This window comes from Camelus dromedarius, chromosome 21, assembly GCF_036321535.1.
Source record: "Camelus dromedarius isolate mCamDro1 chromosome 21, mCamDro1.pat, whole genome shotgun sequence".
Taxonomy (NCBI): Eukaryota; Metazoa; Chordata; class Mammalia; order Artiodactyla; family Camelidae; genus Camelus; species Camelus dromedarius.
In genome coordinates this window covers 27,116,936-27,141,693 of record NC_087456.1, presented here as the reverse complement: position 1 = coordinate 27,141,693, position 24,758 = coordinate 27,116,936, and the positions used below count along the sequence as shown (strand labels likewise).

Here is a 24,758-nt window from a genome sequence, read left to right as displayed (position 1 = left end):
AGATCAGAAGTTGGGACAGAAGGCTCTGCAGTGACATACAAGTAAAAAGCTTCTTATTTTAGAACTGTAGACATCAGTTATCTCATCCAACGACCAGCTCTACCCTTGTGCTATCTTGTGGAGTTGTGTGTAATCTACGGCCACCGTGCTGGTCTTTCCACTACAGTTTATACCCAGGGAGGGGGGGAAATGCAATGCATTACAGTGGAAATGACTAACACACAAATGGGGAAGGGCTAAAATAATAAAAACAACTCTTCTCAGCCTCATTCACACTGAGAATAAATGAAAGTGTTATTATTCATGCTGCTGTCAGACAAAATCACATCTGAGTCACATCAGACACAACTGAATCTATCTTGGTTTTTTTATTTACAAGATCCCTGGAGAAAAGAAAGCCCACAGAACTCAAAAAAGAGGGCGGGGGGGGGGGGGGCCTATTCCACTGTTTGCAATGTCCACTGTCAAGACATTCTTGCTTATTTTGCCTAAAGATCTTGAAAAAGAAAAAAAGAAATTTAGAGTTTAATCTCCAGGTTGATCCTTCCCCAAGTATGTTATTTTAAGCAAATCACCTTTTTTGTGCCTCAGTTCTTTTCATGTATTTAGAATGAGGTAATAATAGTATCTATTCTATAAGGTTTTAAATAAATCAACTGAAATCAAGGAATATTAAATGTCCTAAAAGCAGTATGATGCTGTAGCAATGTTAATTGATAGTAACAGTTAATAGTGGTAGCAGCAAAAGCAACAAGAAACGACAAACACCACCCATTACAGGACCCGTCAGCAGGGCCCCAGTCGGATGCACCACTATTTCTACAGGAAAAGGTACAAATCTTCACACAGTGGACTAAATGAAGGAACATAATTAGCCCAAGATCACTTAAGATGGGATTTTGCTGCCAAAAGTTCTGTTGCCAAATTTATAAATAAAATTAAAGCATAAAAACCAACAGCAACCTCTTTTGGATTTCAGAATTGTGGATAACAGATTTGGAATTTGAACTAATAAACATATATATATATATATGAGCCAAACTTTACTATAGAAATATGGTTATTAAAATTTCCCCAAGCCTTTCCACATCTTGACTAAATTATTGCCATTTCAGTCTCCTTCCTGATCTGATATCCCCAACTCTGTCATCATCCCACTGCTCTTCTGTTAAAACTCTTTGAAGTCGCCATGTGGTTAGACCAGGTTCTCCAGCATAATAGGAAGACAAACCCTCGAAAATACAATGTAAAGAAGTATTCTATTCTGATAGCCTCTTAGACTGGCCTTCTTATTTCCATCCAATCCATCCTCCATCCAGCAGAGAGTGATCTTTTTAAAATGAAAACTTAAGACATGTCGCCCTGTTGCAGAAATGTTCCAATGCCCTTTCAAATTTTTACTCAACCAAGATCAAAACTTTTTAACACAGTGCACAAAGCCTTCTGTGATCTGGTTGCAACCTCTCTTCCCAGCCTCGTCTTCGTGCTGAGCTCACTGCTTCCCAATCCACAAAGCTCACATCCCAGTCCAGCCAGTCGACGGGCAGTTCTCTGACTATGAAGTCATTTCTAACTTATGCCTTCTGCTCACACTGTCCCTTCTGCTCTGACTGCCTTTCCCCAGGTGGGTCTGCCAGGTGACTCTTCGTATATCCTCTCAAGCAAAACCTCCTCTCTGAAGTCTACTCTGACCTTTTCATATCTCCTCTGAACGCCTGCTGTATCTTAAGCCTGTTGCTTTTGGGCACTTATCAAGTTGCCCCGTAGGTCACATTATGACACAATGACATAGTCTAACTATAAGTCTACTTGTCTTCCCTGACTCTTCAAGCATCGTCAGTATGGCAACCACCACTGTCACTTTACAAAGCGTGTGCTCAGTCAATGTTTCCTTCATGAAGAAAAGTGCCTCATATAACTTTTCACCCAAACTAGAGATGTTCAAGGTCTATAAAAAGCCACCACCCACTAGCTTTAAAGTTGGGGGAGAAGCTCCTGTGTCTTTCATTTATAAGGTACATTTTAGGTTTGTTCTCTACCTGTGGTTCTCAGTGAAGAACTCTAAACAATTTAGTGCTCAGGTTGAAAAAAAAATTCCCTCCTTTTGACCTTGCTCTGTTGTATCAACTAGAAACACATAGCATTGAAACAGGTATCACCAGCACTAGGCAAATATTAGAATTTGGCCAGTGAGATCTTGCTTTATAGTTGGAAAACTTTCCAGCAGAGAAAAGATTCAGAGAGAGGGCTCAGATCCATAGAACTTTCCACAAGTGCATGACCTTCTCAGCACTTCCAAAGGAGTTTTTGTATATGTTGATAACATTTGCTTACGGGCCAATGGCGAAAAGCCCTGACAAATATCTTACAGGAGGATTTGTGGTAAGAAGAAAAATGGTCCAAGGAGAACCGTGCTTAGAGTGGGCAAGGTTACTGTTGAAAAAGTAGCCTGCCTGGACCAAACCCATGTCTGAGATATTCAAACACTACTCAGTGAGACTAATAACTTGCACTTTCCAAGTGATTTGGGGACAAATAATTAAAGGAGATGTTTTATGTATTAAGAAACATTGAGCCTGTCACACTGGCCCTTCTCTTTTACGCATATTTATTTTTTCTTTCTAGAAATGAGGTTTTCTTCTATATTACGAGGACAAGCACTGCTAGGCACGCGCCTCTTAGCCTGGGTGCCCAGTAAGTGGCTAGCCCACAGAAAGCTCTCGATATTTGTTTACCAAACAAACCCAGAAATTTTCATTTAATGAACACAGTTAAAAAAAAATCTCTTTCTACATTTTTAGCTCTGATTATAAAGTGTTTCAAATTTACTGACTTGCTTGGAGTAGGGCAAGGCCATCTACTGCCAATAGCTCAGATTAGGTGATAAATCGGCCAGAACTCTGGTACCATATACCACTCCTCATGGACCTCTGGCCACAGGCTCACTCAAGGCCACAGAATAACTACATGACATCTTTCTTCCTGCTGTCCCTTAAATCTCAAAGGTCCTGAGACATCCTCACGTTGTTTTGCTCAAATCAGTAAAGAAGCATGGGGGAAAAGAGTCCCAGGGGAAGACAGTGCCTCAGCTGAATATTAGAGGATCTTTTTGTCTTTATTTTCAACCTGAGCGCTAACCATTAAGGAAGGCTGGTATCAAAGGGCTACACTTAAAACATGAATATGAAACTGCTGGACCTAGAGAATATCATGCTAAGTGACGTAAGTCAGACAGAGAAGGACAAATGTCACGTGATATCGCTTATATGTGGAATCTAAAAAATAGTACAAGTTAATGCATTTACAGAACAGAAGCAGACCCACAGACATAGAAAACAAACTCATGGTTTGTGAGGGTGAGGGTGGGGGAAGGGATATATTAGGAGTTTGGGATTAACATACATAAAATAGATAAATGACAACGATTTACCATATAGCACAGGGAACCATAGTTAATGTCTTGTAATAAATTATAATGGAATAGAATCCAGAAAAAAGAATCTATATATACATGTACAGATTCTAACTGAATCACTTTGCTGTACACCTGAAACTAACACAATACTAAAAATCAAGTATACTTCAATTTAAAAAAGAAAAAAAAAAGACAGAGAAAGGAAAAAAATTAAAAATAAATGAACAAATAAATAAGAAATTGCAAAAACAATACAACAAATGTTCAAAGCCTCTGTAAAGTTTTAAAAAGTATTTACTAATCCATCAAACCCAGTGTGTCTTCCACCTTGGCCTGGAACGCTATTGACCCGTCCAGACGATCCACTACAACATTTCACAATGAGGAAGCCAAGCCTGGAACAGTAACTTATGTGAGTTCACACATCCTAATATCCAAGGGGAAACGCTGCTGCCTTCTCTTTACATCAGCGTTTTGTCAGTGATAACAGCCTGACTTGAACTGGAAAAAAATGGACCGATAGCTTCCACCCTCCACACACGATCCTTCAAAGATGTGAGCAAGATTATAGATTTTAGTGGGCCCCAGAACACTTCTGCAGGAGGGGAGGACAGGAGAGCAAGATGTGAAGTGGCCCAGAGGATCTCTTTCTCTTGTTTCAGCCTTATAAGGTACTGTTGAAAAAGCTACAGATAAGCATCTTAAATCACAGTAAATTACACACTGCATGCTGGTGACTCGGTCATGGAAAATTATGAAGCTACGTGATGTCTCATTTGTTGTGCTGAAAACAAATGTAAATAAATTACTTGGAGAATCTCATTTACATTTAGAAATTCATCCTAATGCATGACATGACTACCAATTTTTTTTTGATACTTTGAGAAGAAATGCCACTCATGAAACCCAGATCATGAGGATCATACTATGAGTTTGATTTGGTGCCGGCTCTTCAAACAAGAAAAACCCACCCACTGATAACAGTGGAAACACTCACCCCTACTCTGACCCCTACCCCTGCCCCAGACACTCCCAGGGGAGGAGAAGCAGCCATAAGCTCGTGCTTGTTACTGTTTCTAATGCCCCATCTGCTGCCGTTCAGAGAGAACCCTCCTGACCCACGGTCAGTGGGACTAGCCGGTTACCCAGTAGTGGGGATGGTTTGTGATAAGCCATTCACACTAACTCACCCCATTCCACCCATGACCTCAGGCTGCTGGCCAGGGTTGATGGGACAGAATAGAGTTAACTGGCTCCGGTAGGGATCAAGCCCATGACCGATCCCATTAACGCTCTGCTTTGACCAACTGAGCTGTAAAGCCATGGAATCTCATTGAACAGGAATTGGTCTTCAAGCGGCACAGACACCTGCTCTGAGTGCAGCTGACCTGAAGAGGCAGATACAAAATACAGGGGATTGGTGGGATCTGAGCAAAAACCTCGAAGGGCCTCGGGTCCAGGGTGGCTGCTAGGCTCGCTGTTGTGCTTAATGTATCCCGTCCGCCCCTCCACAACTCCATCAAATAACCCAGGGCAACAGCGAGGACTCAGGAAACAGGGACAGAGCTACGGCACATCAAATGTAATGAGAGCAAACCGGGAAAGCACTTAGCAAAAAGTTTTGCGAATCATTACACGCAGCCTAAAAAGCTACAGCTACAAAGGATTAGACTGTTTTTCTTCGTGGTTATTATACGACACGTAGCACAGTCCAGCTACTCCGTGCAATACTCTTCCTTCCACATCAGCTCAGTGACACATCCCTGGGCCCTGCTTTCTAAGTGAGGGCCTGGGACCCAACCTTTTTTTTCCCTCTCTGCAGCTGTGACAGTGGGCTCACTTTCCAGCCATTAAATTTCTTCCCATCTTTTTTTTTTTTTTTTAAACTTTTCCCCACTCTAAATAGATAACTCAAAAAGTTGTTGAGTTTTGCTTTCCACCCCACCAGGGTGAAATACACCATTTCCTAAATAGGGATATTACGGCATGCCCGGCCTCATCCACAGCAGAATATTTACATAAGCCTGAAGAGGTCTGAGAGTTTATTGGTTAAGGGGAAAATAAGCAGGCCATGAAATAATTATTTTTCATTGTGCCCTGCCAAAACCATTCAGCCAAAGGCGAAATCGAGCTGCTATTGTGATTATTTGAACTGTGGAGCCAAAAGTCCTTGCTGCAAAGCAACCCAGCTGTCCTAAATTTTGTTCTGATGGCTAGTTGTCATTCTGGCTCAGACCCTGCCAGAAAAAAATGGTCCCCGAAGTAGGCGGGTGGAAGAGGGGCTTTATCCAGACCCACATCAATTACAGATTTAGGGCCATTCAGAGAACTTGATTATTAACAAATCACTTCCTGAAACTGTTATGACAGGGTTGCCATATGCAAATGGCAGGCCGCTCATATGCACACAGCGAGGCGAGGAAATGAAAACTCAGACTTCCTGAACTGACTGATGGTCATTTCTTTGAACGCTGATTGTGCTTTATGGCAAATGCGTTCTTCCCAACGGTCCTTGCGCTTGGGAGGCCACGGCAGCAGCCGTTACCCAGGCTGGCTTAATGGGGGCATCGACCCCATGCTTGCCTGGCACCTTGACAGGAATGTCCAGTGACTGTAGGATTTCCCCACTGAGTAAAATGGCTTTAGGAAGCAATGAAAGCCCCTCAAAAGGCCTTAGCAAGCAATGTACACTGTTTGTTGAGTGTGGCACCCCCAGCATCTGGAGTAGTATCTGCCCATTGGAGGCTCTCAACAGATAAGTGTTGGAAGAAAGAAGAAGCAGATATCCTGATAGTCCAGTGCGACTAAGGGGTTAAGTCTGTCACCCCTTCTAAATAAATATTCCTTTTGTCCGCTAGGATGGACACATTTTGGAAAAAACAATCTAGGGTGGGGGCACAGAAAACCACCAAATCAGTCATCTTCCATCCAACCACTACTCGTTTCTACTTCAGCCAAGATTTATCCCCAATGGAGAAAAAGAGCAAATGCAACGTTTTAATTTAATGCATCATTCTATCAACATGTACCCTAGGCTTGAACAAAAACCAGAGTGCCTCTAAAAAACCTCCAAAGATTTTCTTGCAGCTTGCCTCTCAAACTACTTTAAGAAATGGAACCAACTGCAATTGTCTATCAGTTTCCGGTAGACCAATAAGGCCGACCTGGAGGGGACGGGAGTGCGGGACGCAGCAGCCCAAGAGCCAAACCGAGGGCCCACAAGGAAGCTTTGGAGTTTCCCAGCACCTCAAGCCACTCCCACTTCTGGTAGGACAAGTTTGATCTTCCTGAAGGCAGTTTCTCAAGGCAGAAGCAGAGCTTGGAGACACTGAAATCACCATGCAAAGTGAGGGTGAATTTTTTACCATTTCTTGGACCTAGCTGGAAGAAGAGCAAAATCCCCCAAGAACTAATTTTGTATAATGTCAATTACAATTTACAAAGTCATCTCCCACTCATGTTCAGGCAACTCTGGAAATCCCCTTCTTCGGGATGTTTTCTGGAACAATCACAGGAGCGGGGACTTCCTTGGTGTGCTTTGGTTGTGACAGGATTTACTTCCCTACCCACTCATCTCGTCAGCTCCCAGCCCCCAGACTAAAAGTTGGAGGTGGGGAAAGGGGACACTTATCCTCCTGGCAACTGAGAACCTATAACACAGATGAAGACCATCGGCATCAGGCATCAGCGCCCCCGACTGCCCATCAGGACTAACTCGTTCTAGACTGATCTTTGAAAAATTAACATGTATGGAGAAAGCCAAGTAGACGAGCCATCTTTTAAATACAGATAGTAGTTAGAAGATGCAGTCATGGTACTCAGAAGGTATCGTAAACCTAAAAGGTGCATTCAGAAAACAAAATAGTTTGGTGACTAATGGTGGGGACATAACTGTCTGTGGTTTACAAGGGAATTTTAGAGCGGTACCTACTTCAGGCTAGGACAGGTAGGTTGCCTCTGTCATGGCTGCTTCATGACACCACCAGAAATTAGCCAAGAGAGACATGAGCGATCGTCTACTCCACACCCACTCACCACACCTACTCCAATCACCACGAAAGAGAGATGAAAATGCTGAGGCCAGGAGACCTCAGCATCATTCAACCACTCACCATCAAATGCAAAATTTTTTTCTTGATTCTTAATCTCTTCTTCTCTCTGCCCCATTGTTTCTCTTATTCCTCTCCATTTCTACCTCCTCACTTCAATGTTCATCATCTTTCCCTTTTCCCTAACTGTGACTGTTTACAGCCTCCTTCCCAGCAGCTCCAAGAATAATTTAAAAACCCGAAGATTTTACAGTACTGATTGGGGCAGGAACCATTTTGATGTTTTCATGTTCACCACCTCATTTATGCTTCACAACGGCCCTGTGAGGTAGGTACTCTTTCGATCCCATTTTATGAGTAAACTGAGGCATAGAGAGATCAGGTAACTTGCTTAAGAGTACTCAGCTGATTAGCAACAGAGATATATCGTTAAACAGGGAGGTGGGCTCCAGGGACCTGGATTTTAACCGTTAGACACACTGCCTCAACTGCTAAATGTGACTGTGCACTTAACGGTGGGCCAGCCACGGTGCTAAGGCCTTTACGGGCACTGTTTCATGTGTTCCTCACAACCACGATATGAGGTATTTAGTAAGCTCCTTCTCCCTTTACGTGACGGAATGAGGCATGAAGAGTTGTAGAAACATGCCCAAGGCCACCTCTCTAGAAAGAAGCAGCACCAGGTTAGGGGCCAGGTCACCTGACTGTGGGGCCTGTTCTTCTAAACAGGCTCCCACCTTCCTCATCATCCTGCCAGGGACCCAGAGACTCAAAGGTCTGGGTGACCAGGATCAGTGCTATGAGCCAAGAGCCACAGCTGCTGGGTCCTGGAGTCTGTGGTGTCGTCAAGTTCCCACAAATCTTTAGAAACCCAGAAAATAGCGATTAAAACATCCACAGAGTGAACACGAGGTAAGCATTATCTAGCATGTATTCCTGCAGAATTGAGTTTTGCCAGGTTCAGTCATTAAAAACACAAACTCAATCGGGTAATGGCTATTTTGAATACTGTGGCCAAAAATACAGCTCTCTTTTTAAAAGCCCTAAATCACATCCATGGAGGGCTATGGCTCTAACTTCCAGGGTCAATCAGGATGTATCGTGGAAAAACATATAAGCACAAGAAAATTAACTCAAGTGTTTCAAGACCAGTGGAGAAAGCAAAGAATGTTCACAGAGAATTGAAAATTCCATTTTAGCCATTGTCAGACACGAATGTTTTCCCACCACCTACTAAGGATGTTTACCAGTAAAACAGTGATCTCTAGACCTCTCATTCTTGCCCACATCCCTGTGCAGAAAGACCAAATGCAGTCCAGATTTACATTACATAGAAACCCAGCATCAAGACCTTTGATGTGATGGGAGAACACAGCTGAAGTCGAGTGTCCTGGAAGATACTGGGCGAGTGTTCGTTCTGCTGATCACTCATTTCTAAGAGGGAGGCCCATGCCAACATCTTAGGAAATCCCCATCCTGAAAAACCACTCATATGAGATTATATGGTGACAGCAGCAGGCAATGACCACAGTCACAGCAGGTCATGTTCATTCTCATTTTCTACTCTCCCTTCTACATTATTCCTATCTGGAATAGTACACTGCCTAAGATGAGAGAAGGAATAGCTGAAAAAGAAAAAGTCTTGTAAAATGATAAAAAGCAAAGCCCATGACCTCCAGCAGAGAATAACCTCTGTCCCACTGTTCCCCACCGAGGTCGGCCATGCATGGTGACCTCACACCTCGGCGTTAGTTCCCTGACCTCTCCTTCGGCCTGCAGAACCCCCACGGAACTTGCAGCAGCTCGTGATTTAATTCCTAACTGAGCTGGAGGCCTGAACAGAGCCCTGACCTGTGGTCTGTGGGAGGGCCGCCACCGTGACCCGCTGACTAGATCCCCTCCCGATCTGGCCCCTCGGCCCAGGTAAGCAACAGAATTTCTTTCCCTTTAAGGCAAAGAAAGAGGTGCCAGACATGCTTCATTTCAATTAAATTCAGCAGAGAACCAGAACCAAATTGGTCACACTTATTGGAAGACCCTGCAAATGGCAAGAGTTTAAGAGACATCACTCATTGTTAATTACAACATATGGAAAACGTACGCTCACTCAAGTATTCTTCTCTTCTCAAAGAGTTATGGGTTCAGGGAAAGCCAGAGCTCCAGCAAAAGGGTTATTAAACAGCACCTCTGCCCTGAGTTTGGCTGGAATGGTGTAACGTTTTTCATGGGATAACACAAATGGTGATCCACTGGGGGTGTCTGATTTGGAGGGCGATTAATGTGTAGCCTTTCCTAGCAAATCCGCCTAAGGGATTGGTAACCCCCCAAAAGATCAGTTGAATATTAACTGCATTAACTTTGCACCCTGCAACATCCTGTTACACACCAACAGCCCACAGTGCCTTCTGGATGGCTTGCTTAACAAAAACCATTCCAAGCAGAGCCCCACTGCTGGAAAACTGTGTTCCATCCAAAAGGGTGCCCTCCCTGCCAACCCTGGCTGAGACCCAGCAAAAAGGGCCCAGTTGAGGGGATTAACTGTCTTACTCGGCTGCCAGAACGTCTCTGACCAGGCAGCACCCCTTTATTTTCTAGGTCTTACTGTGGACCAAGACCCCAGGATTGTTTGAAAAGATGCATCTCATAAGGTAAGAATTTTGAAAGTTAAATGTAATTTTTTTAATTGCCCAACACAAAGGCCACATGTTAATCCTGTTCCCAAAACATACTGTCCCCGAGAACAACTTTCTATTGACCATAACAGTTCCAGAAAAAAACACAGAGAACAATTTCATGACTACCTTCAGTACACTAAAAAGAATGAATAAAGCTTGAACCATGTGATAAACAAAAGAAATGATCACTCAGCTTCTGCCCAGCGGCAGGCACTCCCTTGGAGAGGATCTCTGAGATCACCCCCACTGAACGAGCGCCCTCTCTCCTTACACTCTGGTTCTTTGTTACACGCCTTCTTGAGCCCTTACAAGTCATCCTTACAGAAGGGATTCAGTGTAATTAGAAATCAAAGGAAATCTTCGGGCCTGGAACCTCTCTCTTTTCATGATGCTGTACCCTTAATTGCTCCTGCCAGTTAGCAATGCAATTATGTTGTCTAGAAATGGAGACAAACAATAGATTTTAGTATTAAACAGGAACTGAAACTGCAAGCAGAGAGCCGCAAACCACACCATTACACTGGAATTAAAGCTCTCCATGAAAAGGAAAAGTTTCACTCCTAGCCGTCATCAGCCCACTGTGCAAAAAGAAGCTCCGTGCAGATCAGAAGGGCAGTGGAAGATGTAAGGCAAAGCTGGGGTTCCTAGTTTAGGGTGGGATTTTTAAAACCCCTGGCATGAAAATATGACAAAATACAGCAGACAGAGAACAATATGATGCAACACTTGCCCTTTAAGGGTTAAAGGAATGACAGGCACCTTCTCTATCACCAGTGTCATTTGTGCATAATTGTATCAATTTAGCTTCTCTCTAGTCTTCATGCCTACCAAGGTTTTCTAAACTAACACCTTCCTGTCAGAGCTGGGAAAGAGGACAAGCAACAATCAACTGATATTTATCCCCATTTTCTAGACACTGTAACAAGAACCACAAAAAAATCAAAGGATGAGCAGTGTTGGTCTTGCATTTCCCTCTGGATCCTTTTCCTAGAATTTTAACAACAGCTTCTGCACCCCTGTCCCCTCCACTGGGGCATGTGCCTTCTCTCATAAGCTATGTGGGGACACAGACCTTACATGACAGCATCTTATTTCAGCTTTGGTGGCAGGAATGGACTCAGCCTCTATCACCACTACAATCCGCATGGAGTTCTGGAAGGTCTGAAAACATCCATGCAGGAAACAACCAGGGGAGAGGTTGCCAGGAGACTCTTCTGCTGGGAAGGCTCTGCAGAAAGCAGACAGGCGGAGAGAGCCCGCGCTGGAGGCAGAGACGTCACTTACACACGCTGGCGCTGCGGCCAGTGGACACGAACCCAGCGCTCCTCCTGAGCACAGACGTGTTAAGATCTGATGCCAAGTTCAGAGGAGGCTTGAGCTCTGCCTGTTTAACTGAGTCTGCAAAACTGCAGAACCTCTAGTGAAAATAAATTCCTCCCAAGGGAAGGGTGAGAGAAACTTCTGGGTTGAACTTGGCATCTAAAGAAACAGCAAATTTCAGGAGTCAGCCATCACTGTTTCCTCTCAAATAAACAAGTAGTGTATCTGACAAATAAAACTGGTGAAGGATGTTTTCCAATTCCTGGAAATCAGTACAAAATGGCAAAAAATATGTATATGTGCTCAGTGGGTTTGTGCTTAGGCCATACACCCAACTATATGAGAATATGGCACCAACGCGCACGCAGAATTTCTTGCTGATCCTGTCTAGCTCTCTATTCCGCCATCTGCTTGCGTTAAAAGAGCCCTTCACAACAGTTTTCCAGTATTCCAAAAAATACTAAGTTCTGGTACCCTACACCCCTCCCTGCTTTCTGAAAATCAAGAATTGTACCAGAAACCACATTAGCCATCCCTAGAATGCAACATCAGATCCTCCAGAAAAATACCTCCCTTCTATTTCCTCTTTCATCCAAAAGTAATTGTGCATCAGTAGAGCTCAGAGTTTAAAACGAATTCTCTAAAACACTCAAAAAAAAAAAGAAGAAGAAGAAATTAATTCTAACCCTTACCTGTGGCACCTTATAAGACTTTTGGCCATGACTTACCTGTATAAATAGAAAGAGCTAATTGACTACAGAAATGCCCATGGGCGAACACGCACTGGCTAATGAAGTGTTCAGCTTTTGCATGATTAACAGCTGGTGGGGGTAGTGTAAAAAGCAGAGTGCATAAAATAATAAGAAAAATTGATTAGCAGCTCTCCTTTCAAAGAGTCCCTGAAAAATTCCTTTCTTATCCTCACTAGCTTGGAAACGGTGAGGGACGATAAACTTGAATGACTTACCGGGACACTGAGCAGGCCCCATGGCAGCTGTCTGTGTCTTCAAAATTCACCAAATAGGGAGGTTCGGGGAAGAGGAGTAAAGACACCAAACTGCTTCCACACTGATCGACTTACACAACAGGTCTTGCCAGTTGTCATAAAGTTAATTTTCTAATATATTGCGAAACACGTTACATAAAGTTGAAAACTATGACTGGGCTTTGTGTCCATTCAATTTTCTCTCTGGAGCACTCTGTTAGACCACACTTGGCTTTAACTCCCGCCAGACCAATTCATTAAGAAAAGAGGGTAGTCTTGAGCCAGAATATTTATACACTTGACTCAGAAACAATCTATTCTAAGGGACATTTTCCCAAGCTAAATGCACTACAGGGCTCTCCTATTCATAAAATCCTTGAGTTGGTCAGCAACTCCCTGAAGTGAGAAGAGGAGTCAGATCCAAAAAAGAAAAATGCACACTCTAAAAAGAAAGGAAGTGCCCGAGGAAAAGCCTGGGTTTAGGCTGCCTCTAAAGCAATGAAACTTCTCTTTCTTCCATTTACTCTGATGACACAACTAATATTTACTCAGCTTAGCCCTCCCTTTAGCACAAGGGACAGGCACTTCGCAGGCAAAGAAAAGAGAACCACCAACGCTCCGTATCCTTGCTGCTACACCAGGCTCCTGCCCCCAGATCCTACCCTTTATCTAAGACGCCGCTTAGGTTAGAGAGACGCTAAGATGATCCAGAAGCGGCGCTCCGCAGAGACACGCGCACACACGCATGCGCGCTTTTATTCTCATCGACAAGGCCGTCATCCGAGTGATCGAAGCACAGATATCCCCTTCCCCTCACTTTGCTCTTTTCTAGGGCCACAGACAGCACCCCCTTTCCCCAGCCCACCTCTCACGCCTTTGCCCCAGATCAGAAGTAGGACCTGACACTGAACTATATATACCCAGAGAAGAAACACATCATCCTGACCAGGAAATCAACCATTCCCCTGATGACCCCAGGCAAAGCGTAGTTAATGCCAACTTCACATAACAGTGTGGTTGGAAGGTTAAAGGCAGGTGCAGGGATCTGAGTTCTCATATCAGGTCTTTTGCCAAACTAGCTGTGTGATCTTGGGCAAGCTGCTTAGCATTTCTGATCCTTCTTTCCTCATTTACAAAATGAAGGGTTAGAGCAGTTGATCTCTAAGCCACTTTCCAGTTCTAAGATCTTTTTTTTTTTTTTTTTTTTTTTTTTCTGAGCTCATTGATAGGTTAATGGACTAGAGGAGATTGGCTAAACACTCATCAAGGTTACTCCAGAGCTGTGCTGTCCAATACGGTAGCCAATGGCCATATGAATATTTTAAATATCGCCACTCAGGATTTCAAACACTTAGTATCAAAAAATGCAAAAATACCTTGTTAGTAATTTTTATATTGGTTACATGTTGGAAAAGGTAATATTTAGGATATATTTGGCTAAACGCATTATTAAAATTAAATTTACGTGTTTCTGTTCACTGTTTTTAATGTGGCTACTAGCAAATTTTTAATTGAAAATGTGACTCACATTATATTTCTGTTGGACAGCAAAACTCTACAGGAAACTTTGGCATGGAGTCCAAATCTGGTCCACAGACTATTTTTATATATCCTGAAAGCTAAAAAGAGTTTTTACAGTTTCAAAGCGTTGTTTAAAAAAAAAAAGAAATCATGTTATAGAGACTGTGTGGCCAGCAAAGGTTAAAATATTTACGATCTTGCCCTTCATAGCCTTCATCCCACCCTCCTTTAGTCTTCTCCTTACAGGATTTGGTGCTACGATAATACTCCAAAAAAATTATGCTTAGAATTCCTCCAACAATCTCCACATTCCCGCCATTGTCCTAGGCGTGGTGGAAAGGTTATGAGGAGAATTCCAGAAGGAGAAGGAAAGGACGGTCCAGACTCACTGCTGATCTTCCCCCATCTAACCACAGCAGCAGCAAAGCTGACATACACTGCTACCTCACTGACTTCAGTTACCCTCTTAAGAGAAAATAGCTGAACGTAAATCAACTTAGCGTGGGTGACGGGAGGGGAGAGGAATATGACAACCTTGCTGCAGCTTTTCTTTCGTGCGGGCTGAGGGAAAAATTCAGTGTGATCAGCCTTCCCTGTATACCCAGGACTGGAGTCTTCCTGGAATTCGGGACTTTCTGCATGAAAAGCACAGAGATCAGGACAGCCCTGGGCAAACCAGGATGGGTTGGTCACTTTAAATTTGACCAATAAAAACTATGCTACCATATTATAAAAAGAATGCAGCACTAATCACAGTTTCCTAATAGAAGTATCTCTTTTTTTTGTTTTGTTTTAAACAAAGCTGCATGTTGAATTTTTGCCTCTTCTACATTCATTGTCTTTTAACTACTGAAAATTAAATTTTCTGTAAGTTCTCCCTCGACCATTCAGTTCTTTCAGTTCATGATCTTAGATCAAATCCCTTGACGTCTCTGGGCCTCCCTTTTTCCTCTATGAAACATCCTAAGCGGACAGTGTACTCTTCCCAGTGACTTCCGCTGAGGATAAAACCAGATATGGAGGGCGAAGAGAATTCTCCATTCAGGATTCCTATCTAGTTCTGGATAACTGGACAACTGTCAACAGGATGGGTTTTTAAAAAGTGTTGAAACTGTTCAACTCTGTAATTGCTTTTTAGCTGGAGATAAAACAGAACCCAGCAAGATTCCACTTCCAGAGAGGATATATAAATGACACTTCAAATCCAGAAAAGTTACATACGCCATACACCTGAACCTAAATGGAGACATTTTATTATGACTTGTGAATTATCCTGAGGGTGATTGTTTTGAAAATCAAGCATGAAATGATAGTACATACACCTTCATCAACAACTGAAACTTTAGAATGGAATTCCTGCTCTTCTCCCCAAGGGCATGGAAACCTTCTCCTTGTTTAGGGGAAGCTGTGTCTTTCATTGCATATTACACACGCACTGTCTGTGTTTCATCGGGGATGCTCTATTGTGCAATAATTGGTCCCCATTGTTACATGCACAATTTGGCTGCTCAGATGTAAAAGTAAAACCTCTTAAACAGCTATCTCCACTGATAAGCCTTAGGCATCGATGGTCTCCTGTGGCCACGTGCCTGCAGCAACCCATGACTAAGGATTATGGAAGGGAGGGATTGATGAAAAGGGGGTGCACCTATAATCCTTTATTTATATGAGAAAAGCACCCCTGAAACCCCATTAGCAATGGCTGAGGGCTGTGGCAAGTCCCAGGCAAGGACTTTGCCCAGAGTAGAGCCTGCTAAGGGAGAGGCAGTGGTCCTCGCCCAGAACAGAGAGAAAGGAAAACAAAACCCTGCTGGGTCCTAGCCCTTCTCCCCACGGAAACACCTGTCCTCCTTTCCGCGGTGCCCTGTCCTGCCTGGCACCCTGGCTCCTTACATCACCCGTTCTAAACCCACAAGTCCCAGAGGCCACTTCCCACCTGCACCACCACAGCATCCTCCCAGCCCCGGGAGCTCAGCCAGGCTACAGCCGAGATGGCCTCTGAGTACTGAGGACATCCCCATTTCTCCCACATTACCGAGATTCTCCCTTTTCAGTCCTGAAATCTTTTCATGTCAAAGACAGACTTTGGATTTTTTTTTTTTTCTGTTACTATTTCAACACGTGTCTTTTTTGAAATGTCTTTGTTCCCCTTGGTCTGTCTCAAACCCTGCCACTCCTGAACCTCTGAAATTCAGAGAGGCCTGGAGGGACATTCCTCCCCACTTCAGCTCAGTCCTATGAACCACCAAGGGACCTGGCGCTCGACAGGAAGCTTCGTGTTGGCCACCGAACAATTAAACACATTGTTCTGCAGCCCGGGGTACTGACATCCAAACCACCGGGACAATCGCCGCTTCCCCTGAGACAAGAGCCAACTTTCTCCCACAAACTATTTAATACAGAGCAACAAAGATGGGAGCCAACCCGAGGCATGGAAGCCAGGCGAGGGGGCCTCAGCCCCCTTTCTTCTCCTGAGCTGCGCTCAGAGGATCTGCCAGGACAGAGCGGGAGCCAGGCTGCAGGGCGCACCGTGTAACAGCAAGTACTGGATGCCTCATGCTACTTTTAACAACTCGGAGGAGATGTTGTAACAATCCACAATGGAACGTTACAGCGTAAATAAGGGGGCAGGAACCAGGGTTTCCTACGTTGTACGGGAAAAATATAGAAAACATCACTTTCTATCTGTACTTTATTTTTAATACGTTCAAAGTATTTTTAAAGGCCCTCCGATTAAGTGGCAAAGCTGCCTTGTTGAAAGGCAGAGACAGAGCAGGCTGGCTCTGAGTTCGGATCCCAGCCGGGGGACTTTGACTAGGCTTCTTGTATGGGCCTTGGTCTAGTTTCATCACTGTCGAAGTGGGACTAATCCAGCTTATTAGCATTGCTGCGAGAATTCAATGGATGATGTATAAAAAAAGTGTCCAGCAATGTGCCGATGTACTTGTTAAACGACGATTAGCTACTGTTGTGACCACTGGTCCCAGCAGGTGGGCGAGAAATTGCAAGGTGAGGAACAAGGCCAAGGCTGCTCCGCTGGCCGAGCCAGCAGCAGACTTGTGTTCTTAGCACATTACAGACAGTTCCTCCACAAGGCCAACCCCTTCCAAATACCTCTGGCCACAGAAGTGAGATATACAGAGGCCAAAAAAAAAAAAAAAAAAAAAAAAAAATCACTAGGCCCTGAAATATTTAACAGGATGTTTGGGTTCAATACAAATGTCACAAACTTGATTGAAGTAAGAGCTCTAGTGATGTTGCAAGAGAAAAAAAAAGAGCTGGAGGCAGAGCTCTTCCAAAAAATGCTGAAGTGTTTCTCAGGTCTAAAGAAGAACTAGGACTCCTGTATGGGTCCTAGCTACGTCTCTGTCAACGTCTGTCCCCCACTAGCAAGAGCATCAGGCACAATGAGAAACCGCCAATCAGGTAACATCAGGGCGCTGCTTTTCCCAAGCTGGGTCCCGCCTGGTTTTGCTTTGGCTCTCCTCAGTCAGGCCAGGGTTGGAAGCCAAGCAGCATCCTTTCTTTGAATCCCAGCTGGAGAACACAGACCATAAGAGAAGCACCTCTCCCCCAAGGCCAAAGGCGTTATGTCCAGGCAGCTCGCCTGCGGGCTACAGGCTGAGCCTGCTCTGGGGTGAGGGATGGATGAATGCCTCAAGGAGCCCGACTCTGCTCCCTGAAATATTTTGCTTTCCTTCTCGCCTGTGGTGTCCTGAGACTCCTCTCTAATACCCAGACAGGGTCGGTATTTCCCAGCCTCCTTCCACTTGTTTTTTTAAGACTATTTTCACTACACCAGAAGTCACGTGTTTTTTCTTATCTAACTAAATCCACTCTGAGTTCTCTTTCAAAGTGCTTCTGCAAACACAGGCTTCACCCCATCACTGTGTACTTGTTTTCACAAACTTCTGAAGTGCTCTCAGATTGCTTCATCCTTGGTATGCTCTGTTGCTGCACCATTAACCAAAGCTCCTGCAATTTGCATAGTGCCTTTTTATTTTTTAATTGATGTATACTTGCTTCACAATGTTGTGTTAGTTTCTGGTGTGCAGAAAAGTGATTCTTTTTCAGATTCTTTTCCATTGCAGGTTATTACAAGATACTGAATACAGTCCCCTGTGCTACACAGTAAATCCTTGTTGTTTATCTGTTTTATGTATGATACTGTGTATCTACTAACCCAAACTCCTCATTATCCCTCACCTCTTCCCCTTTGGCAACCGTAAGTCTGTTTTCTATGTCTGTGAGTCTATTTCTACTCTGTAAATAAGCTCATTTGTATAATATTTTAGATTCCACATGTAAGTGATATCATATGATATTCATCTTTCTCTCTCTGGCTTACTTCACTTACTATGACAATCTCCAGGTCCAACCATGTTGCTGCCAATAGCATTATTTCATTCTTTTTTATGGCTGAGTAGTAATCCACTGTGTGTGTGTATATATATATACACATACACCATATCTTCTTTATCCATTCATCTGTTGATGGGAGTGTCTTTTTTCTAACTCTGTCTCAGCGCCCTCTGAGTAAGAGTATTCTGTAACCAGTCACCGAGTAATCAACATGACCCCATCAGCTCTGTCTTAATCTTTGTAGGCTGGGCTCCATGGGAACATGTGGAAATAAAGATAAACACACACAAACACACACACACACACACACACACACACACGCAGAGGAGAGGAAGGGGGAGGGGACTGAGGGAGAAAGCCGAGAATGGTAAGAGCTGCTAGCTTAATCTGACTGTGGTGAGATCCCCAAGGCAGATATAACTGCCCTCGTATTCTTAGCCTCTCTTTCATAAGAACTCTGATAGCTTTTTTTTCTTGTTTTATTTATTTTTCAATTGGAGTATAGTTGAAAAAAACAAACAACCCAATGAAAAAATGGGCAGAAGACCTAAACAGACATGTCTACAGTGAAGACATACAGATGACCGACAGACACATGAAAAGATGCTCAGTATTGCTAATTATCAGAGAAACGCAAATCAAAGCTACAATGAGGTATCACCTCACACCAGCCAGAACAGCGGCCGTCATTCAAGAGTCCACAAACGATAAAGGGTGTGGAGGAAAGGGAACCCTTCTACACTGTTGGTGGGGATGTAATTCGATGCAGCCATAGTGGAAAACAGTGCGAAACAGTGGAGATTCCGTAAAAAAACTAAAAATAGACGTAGAATATCTGGAGAAAACTCTAATTCAAAAAGACAAAAAGACACATGCACCCCAATGTTCAAAGCAGCACTATTTATAATAGTCAAGAAATGGAAACAACCTAAATGTCCATCAACAGATGACTCGATAAAAAAGTGACAGTTTTAAAATTTCAGACTAGTGGTCTCAAAATGGGGTTTGTGGCAAATGAATAGACTTCTGGACTGGTCATGGAAGAAAAAAGTCTCTGGGCTGGGGAGCTCAAATTCTATCTCTTGGGCGACTTGACTGAGCGTGTTCTGAGGTCACAGCCTTATTTCCTGTCTATTAGTCCAATGAAGAAGGAAATGGAGAGGATGCTGGTGTCATCACGACACTTGTCCATCACAAAGAAGGAAACACCCCCTTTTACTTTCTTTTCACATTCACTTGCCCTTGAACTGAAATTTTTTTAATCCTTTTCAAATTATTCATCTTGTTCCTTTGGGATTTAATAAGTAAAGCTGTTGTTTTAGTTAAACTTTTATGGTGGTGAGTTAGCAATCAAAACTTTTTTTTCCCTTCTTTTCTGGCTGATGAGAGTTTCAGGCTTGGAATATTTCAGGATTTTTCTATCGACGATTAAATTTTCCCTTCTCCCGTGAAGCATTTTCACAAAGCTAGTATACTTTTAACCTTCAAACGAATCCTGCGAGATGGTTTGTTTTGATGATGAGAAAGCTGTGAATGAGGGAGGCGAGGTGATTTGTCCCAGGCAGCACACTCTCAGTGGGCATTTGGGTTGAGATTCAAACCAACCTCATTTGACTCCAAACCCTACAACATGTACCTCTGCCAGGTACACAGTGATGCTCAATAGATGCCATTGGTCCTCCCTTCAATCAGCCCAAACAGAGGCTTAGAAATTTGCTGGGCTTGAAGGAGACACATACCTGATCCATTATGTCAACACAGACCCCACTGAGTTGTGTTTGTGGCTTCCAGTAATACATCACACTGCCTACAGTATATTCAGCACCTCGTCTCTACACCGGGCATCCTCAATGGCTAGGCTAGCTGCCTACTTAACGATGCTCGCTCCCTCAATCTTGGTTTGAAACTCTGTACAGAGTGTGTGCTTAGGAAAAGCATGAAAAATATTCCCATCTTTTTTTTTTATTAAAAAAAATGAAATCGCAGAGACCCAGGGATCTCTCTAGCTAAGAGGCCCCATAGTCAGAAACACTGAAGAGAGATCATAGCTGACACCACAGTTGGTGAAACTAACAGCCTACAAGCTGTGCCAGAAGCCCTTTCTCCTCATCTAATCCCCCATCATCCTTCTGACACAAGACAGCAAGTGCATTTAATTCTTTGAGCATTCATTGCCAGTTGGTATAAAGGTAGTGCATTTAGAGCTGGGGGAAAAAAAACTTCTAGATACATAAGCACACATGTTTGAACATACCCATCCATATATAATACATTACACACGGGTTTAAAAGGAACCGGCTCAGAGGACACTTAACACAATCATTTATCCTCACTGATCGCCTAAATGACAGGAAAGAAGTTAGCCGTGCCCAGGTTAGACTTGAGAAGTAAAACTTCCACCTTCCCCAGGAAAACTCAGTTTCCACAACAAGCCTTGCATGGATGGCTTTGTTTACTGTTTCTCGTTTGCTTCTTCCCTGGAACATTAAGTGGTCTTGGATATGAGAGAGTAAACAGGCAGCTGACTGTCACCCTACCAGCTGGCAGACTCGAGTGTCACAGCGAAAGCCCACACCTGCTTAGTTTCCTACAGAATCTCCACTTTAATTAGAATTAGATATATTGGTCTGAGAGTATGTGTTCTAATTTTACTTTTCATTTTAAACTTGCTTTGGTATACAAGATCTTGTTTACCTTCTTGGAAAGGAAGACCTATGTTTGTCCTTAGAAATATCACGGTTCTGTTCAAAGCAATGCGCCCATTAGGTTCTCATCTGACATTTTAGGATCTAGACTCCCTGAGCACCAGGTTAGAGTTTCGATCCCTGGACCGAGCTTCTGCCATCTCGTTCTGCGACGTTCCCGGACAGCGTTCCATTTCAGTGTGAAAAAAGCCATCACTTCAATAGGTGGGCTCATTCTAACCACAGGTACGTATTTCTGCTTGGATAAAATGTAGAATTATTTATATTATGGAGAGCTCTCTCTATTTGTTTTTCTTGAATCACTCAGCTATACACTATGCTGAATGACACATAAATGTAGAAATTATGGAAATCGAGAAAGCATTTTTACCCAATGCAGATCTTTCCTGCATTGCTCAAATGAGTTGCTAAACTTTCTCTCTAGGGTGTCATTTAAAATCAAACCTTGTCCCAGATAACAACTGACCACCAAATTCTTTGATTCCCAAGAATGGAGGGCTCTGCACGGTGACAAAGGCCAGACTATTCGCAGGATGGACTTGAGGCATCGGCCCACGAGGGAAGGAAAGGAAAAAATGCACACCCACCTCCTCACACACATACATATTCACATACAAAACAGCAAACACACACACACGTCCACGCACACACACATTCTGGCACACCGCAGGCACCCAGCAGCAGTCAGAGGATACACAGAGGCACTCCCCTTTTCTGTGCCAACACAGGCCCATTCTAAAAAGGCGAACATACAGTATTGGTGCAGGTGTTTGTAAACAAGCAAGTTTGGAGATGTTTCTAATTATAAGCTGTCACAGCTAAAATTAGAAACCCAGTCTGCTCACTTTAAAAAAAAAAAAAAAAAAAAAAAAGCTCTCCAAAAGGGTTCATTTAAATGAGAGCAGCCGGTAAGCTTTGATTTGGCAAAGAGGGATGAGCTCTTGTGACACAGCCAGGGAACTGCCATGTGTCAGCTTTTCCACGGTACCAGGAGGCATGCATCCGAGGTCCTAGTGAAGAAAGGCACGGTTTCATCCATCGTCATGGAATGATAGCGCCTTCTCAGGATGCGGGTATCAATCAGCCCAGTCCGCACTGGCCTGATACCTCCCCCGTATCCTCAAAAATACACTCACAAATCTCCTGTTTCTTCTTTTGCTCCCAGCTCCAGTTTCAATTTAACTGCAAACATTAAGCATTTCTTGGGCTTCCTCCCTCCATAAAAAACACTCCATTGTAACCCTATGTAAAGGTGTCCAAGTCCCAACACGCATTAGGAAACTCAGCAAAGAAGACAAACTTGATACACCTACGGGGCGATCAAAGCACATTCCAGCCCTAGACACAGCAAAGTGATGCCCTCACCGAGAGCGGCTAAATTAGACACAAAGATGCTTTCCATAAATGGAAAGAAGGAAGCTGGGTTGGGTTACAGAGAGGAAGCTTCTCTCTCCCATTTACACAAGCAATATAAAATCACCAGACTCAACCTGAAAAGTTTGTGTCATTTTTAAAACCCATCAATAATAAATGAATATTGCACAACTCAGCTCCCGTTAACCAAAATTCTCAGTCACACTTCCTGAAATGAAACCCATCTTTGTTGACCCTTTTCCGTCTTAACACAGCCGAAAAAGAATCCCGTGACAACAGCATGCCTCAATACTTTTATTAAAGAGCCATTATCTTAACCCAGAGTTTTAAATTTAGCCATTTTTGTTTTTATTCTCATTATGCTCACATTGAGCCAGCTTCTCAGGATAAGAGGCAGAAGAATAACATTTATTTGCACCCACATCCTGGCTCTTAAAGACACATAGAAACAGAAAATTAAGTCATACTCTAAAGACAAAGAGCTAATGCTCTTCATACAGATTGTGCCCATACAGGGGCAAAGCAAAACTTACAACTCGAAAGGGAGAACTGAAGATGAATTACCTGGACTTCCAGAAAATAGGGAAAACTGTGTTTCCTAGATATTCACCCACCACACATCAGCAATACTTTCAATCTTATCCCTTTACCTATAAATCCCATCACCCAGAATCATGAAATAAAGAAAAAAAAAAAAACCTGCCAGACTTTAATCTTACCCTTCTCTCTCCAATTTCTAGAAAAGACACCACTAGCATTAAAACAGCCATAGGCAAGAGAAAACACACACACACAACAACAACAACATTGGATCCTTTGACTGCTGTACTCTGAATAACATCTTTAAATAATCAAGACTTAGTCAATTCTCTGCTAAAGCAATGATCACCTCTCAGATGTACCCAAGCAGGTAGCAGACGTTTGAAACGCTCAAGGCAATTCGTCCCCCTCCATGGGATGTCTGCTGGATCCCTCTGACATTATTCTGTCTGCTGACCATCCCCCCTTAACCCCTGACCCTTTTGGCTACTTGGATTCCCTGTGCGGAGTGGCTTCTGTGAACCACCTGACCACGAGCCCTGCTAATACTCTTGGCTTTCTTGCTTTTCTAACTTTCTCAACCACGGGGACCCTCCCACCATCTGCACACATGCACTCTATTCATTAACTACAGGACTGGACCAGAAAGATCACAACCCCATCCCATTCCAAGTTCATCGCGTGTAAACTTATGTAGCCCCTTCCTGGAAATCTTTAATCCTTCTTTTATTGGTTCCTAATGTAATCCACATACGAAAGACTCCAAACCTACCCATACACTTCACAGCCCTGTGCTGACCTCCAGCTCAGGTTACAGGTGAGATGTAAGGTGTAAAAAAAAAGAGCACCCCATCACTTTTGAGGAGGCACGCAATCACTGACTTATAATCGACACATAAAATCCTAGTCCACTTTCATATTTTCTGACTGGTACTTAAAAAAAAAAAACAAAAAAACCCCAGCTCCACGGGAAAATGGACTTCCTGTCGAAAGCCTCAGCAAAGACAGCCACTGGAATAATTCACCGGCGCTGGGTTATTAAAATCCCTGACAGGTATTACTTAAGATGTTAGAAAATTATTCAGGCACATGTGTACACATATATCTACCTTCTGTGCTGTGCGCTCACACACACACACTCACATTTTTAGTAAGTACTCATTAAGCTATCTGAGATATTAAAACTAATCACGGCAGTTTTCCTTTAATGTTATCCTCAGCATAAAGAGAAATGAGCCCATTGTCATTTATTTCAAAATCATTCTTTATAAAAAATAGCTAATCTCCAGAAGCACACCTGGTTTATTGAAGTGAATACAAAGATGCAGCCTACAGCCTTAATGTGCTCAGCTGGGAAAATATATTTTTTTAAATGAGCATTTGTTAGGGCTTTATTTGCAAATGCAAAACTATCCAAGGCACTCTTTGTGCGTGTAGGGATTTTTCATTTCAAAAACCACGTTAATATAGGAGGATTCACATCAAACACTAAGAGCGGCAAAGAAAATTAACCCTTGCAGGACTGGAGAAACAAACAAACAAACCCCGCATAATACCAGGTTATAGGAAATCCAAAACCCAGCAAACGATTGACACAACCCTTAAGTGCTATCCGATAGAAATTTTTAACATAACACCGTTCCAGCAAAATCTCCTGACTCTTATATTTAAAGTGCAAGTATCTGCAAAGTGGACTCAGGTATTAAAAGTGGCAGAAATGAGGGAACCGCCAGGTTAAATATTAGAAAGAAAAGATCAACCATTAACTACACTTGGGAACTTCCAATGGAAAATAATGACAAGGCGAGAGCT

The 24,758-nt window shown here is 43.2% G+C and overlaps 1 protein-coding gene and 1 long non-coding RNA gene across 8 annotated transcripts in view; one reads left to right on the top strand and one right to left on the bottom strand.

The window, feature by feature from the left end:
* ESRRG (estrogen related receptor gamma) overlaps positions 1–24,758 on the bottom strand; it is a 579,813-nt gene that overhangs the window by 469,124 nt on the left and 85,931 nt on the right. The gene's annotated exons all lie outside the window — the stretch shown is intronic.
* On the top strand, positions 9,212–11,622 carry LOC135318757 (uncharacterized). The gene is made up of 3 exons (XR_010377078.1): positions 9,212–9,387; positions 10,060–10,112; positions 11,237–11,622. It is a non-coding gene; the product is annotated as an uncharacterized LOC135318757 (long non-coding RNA).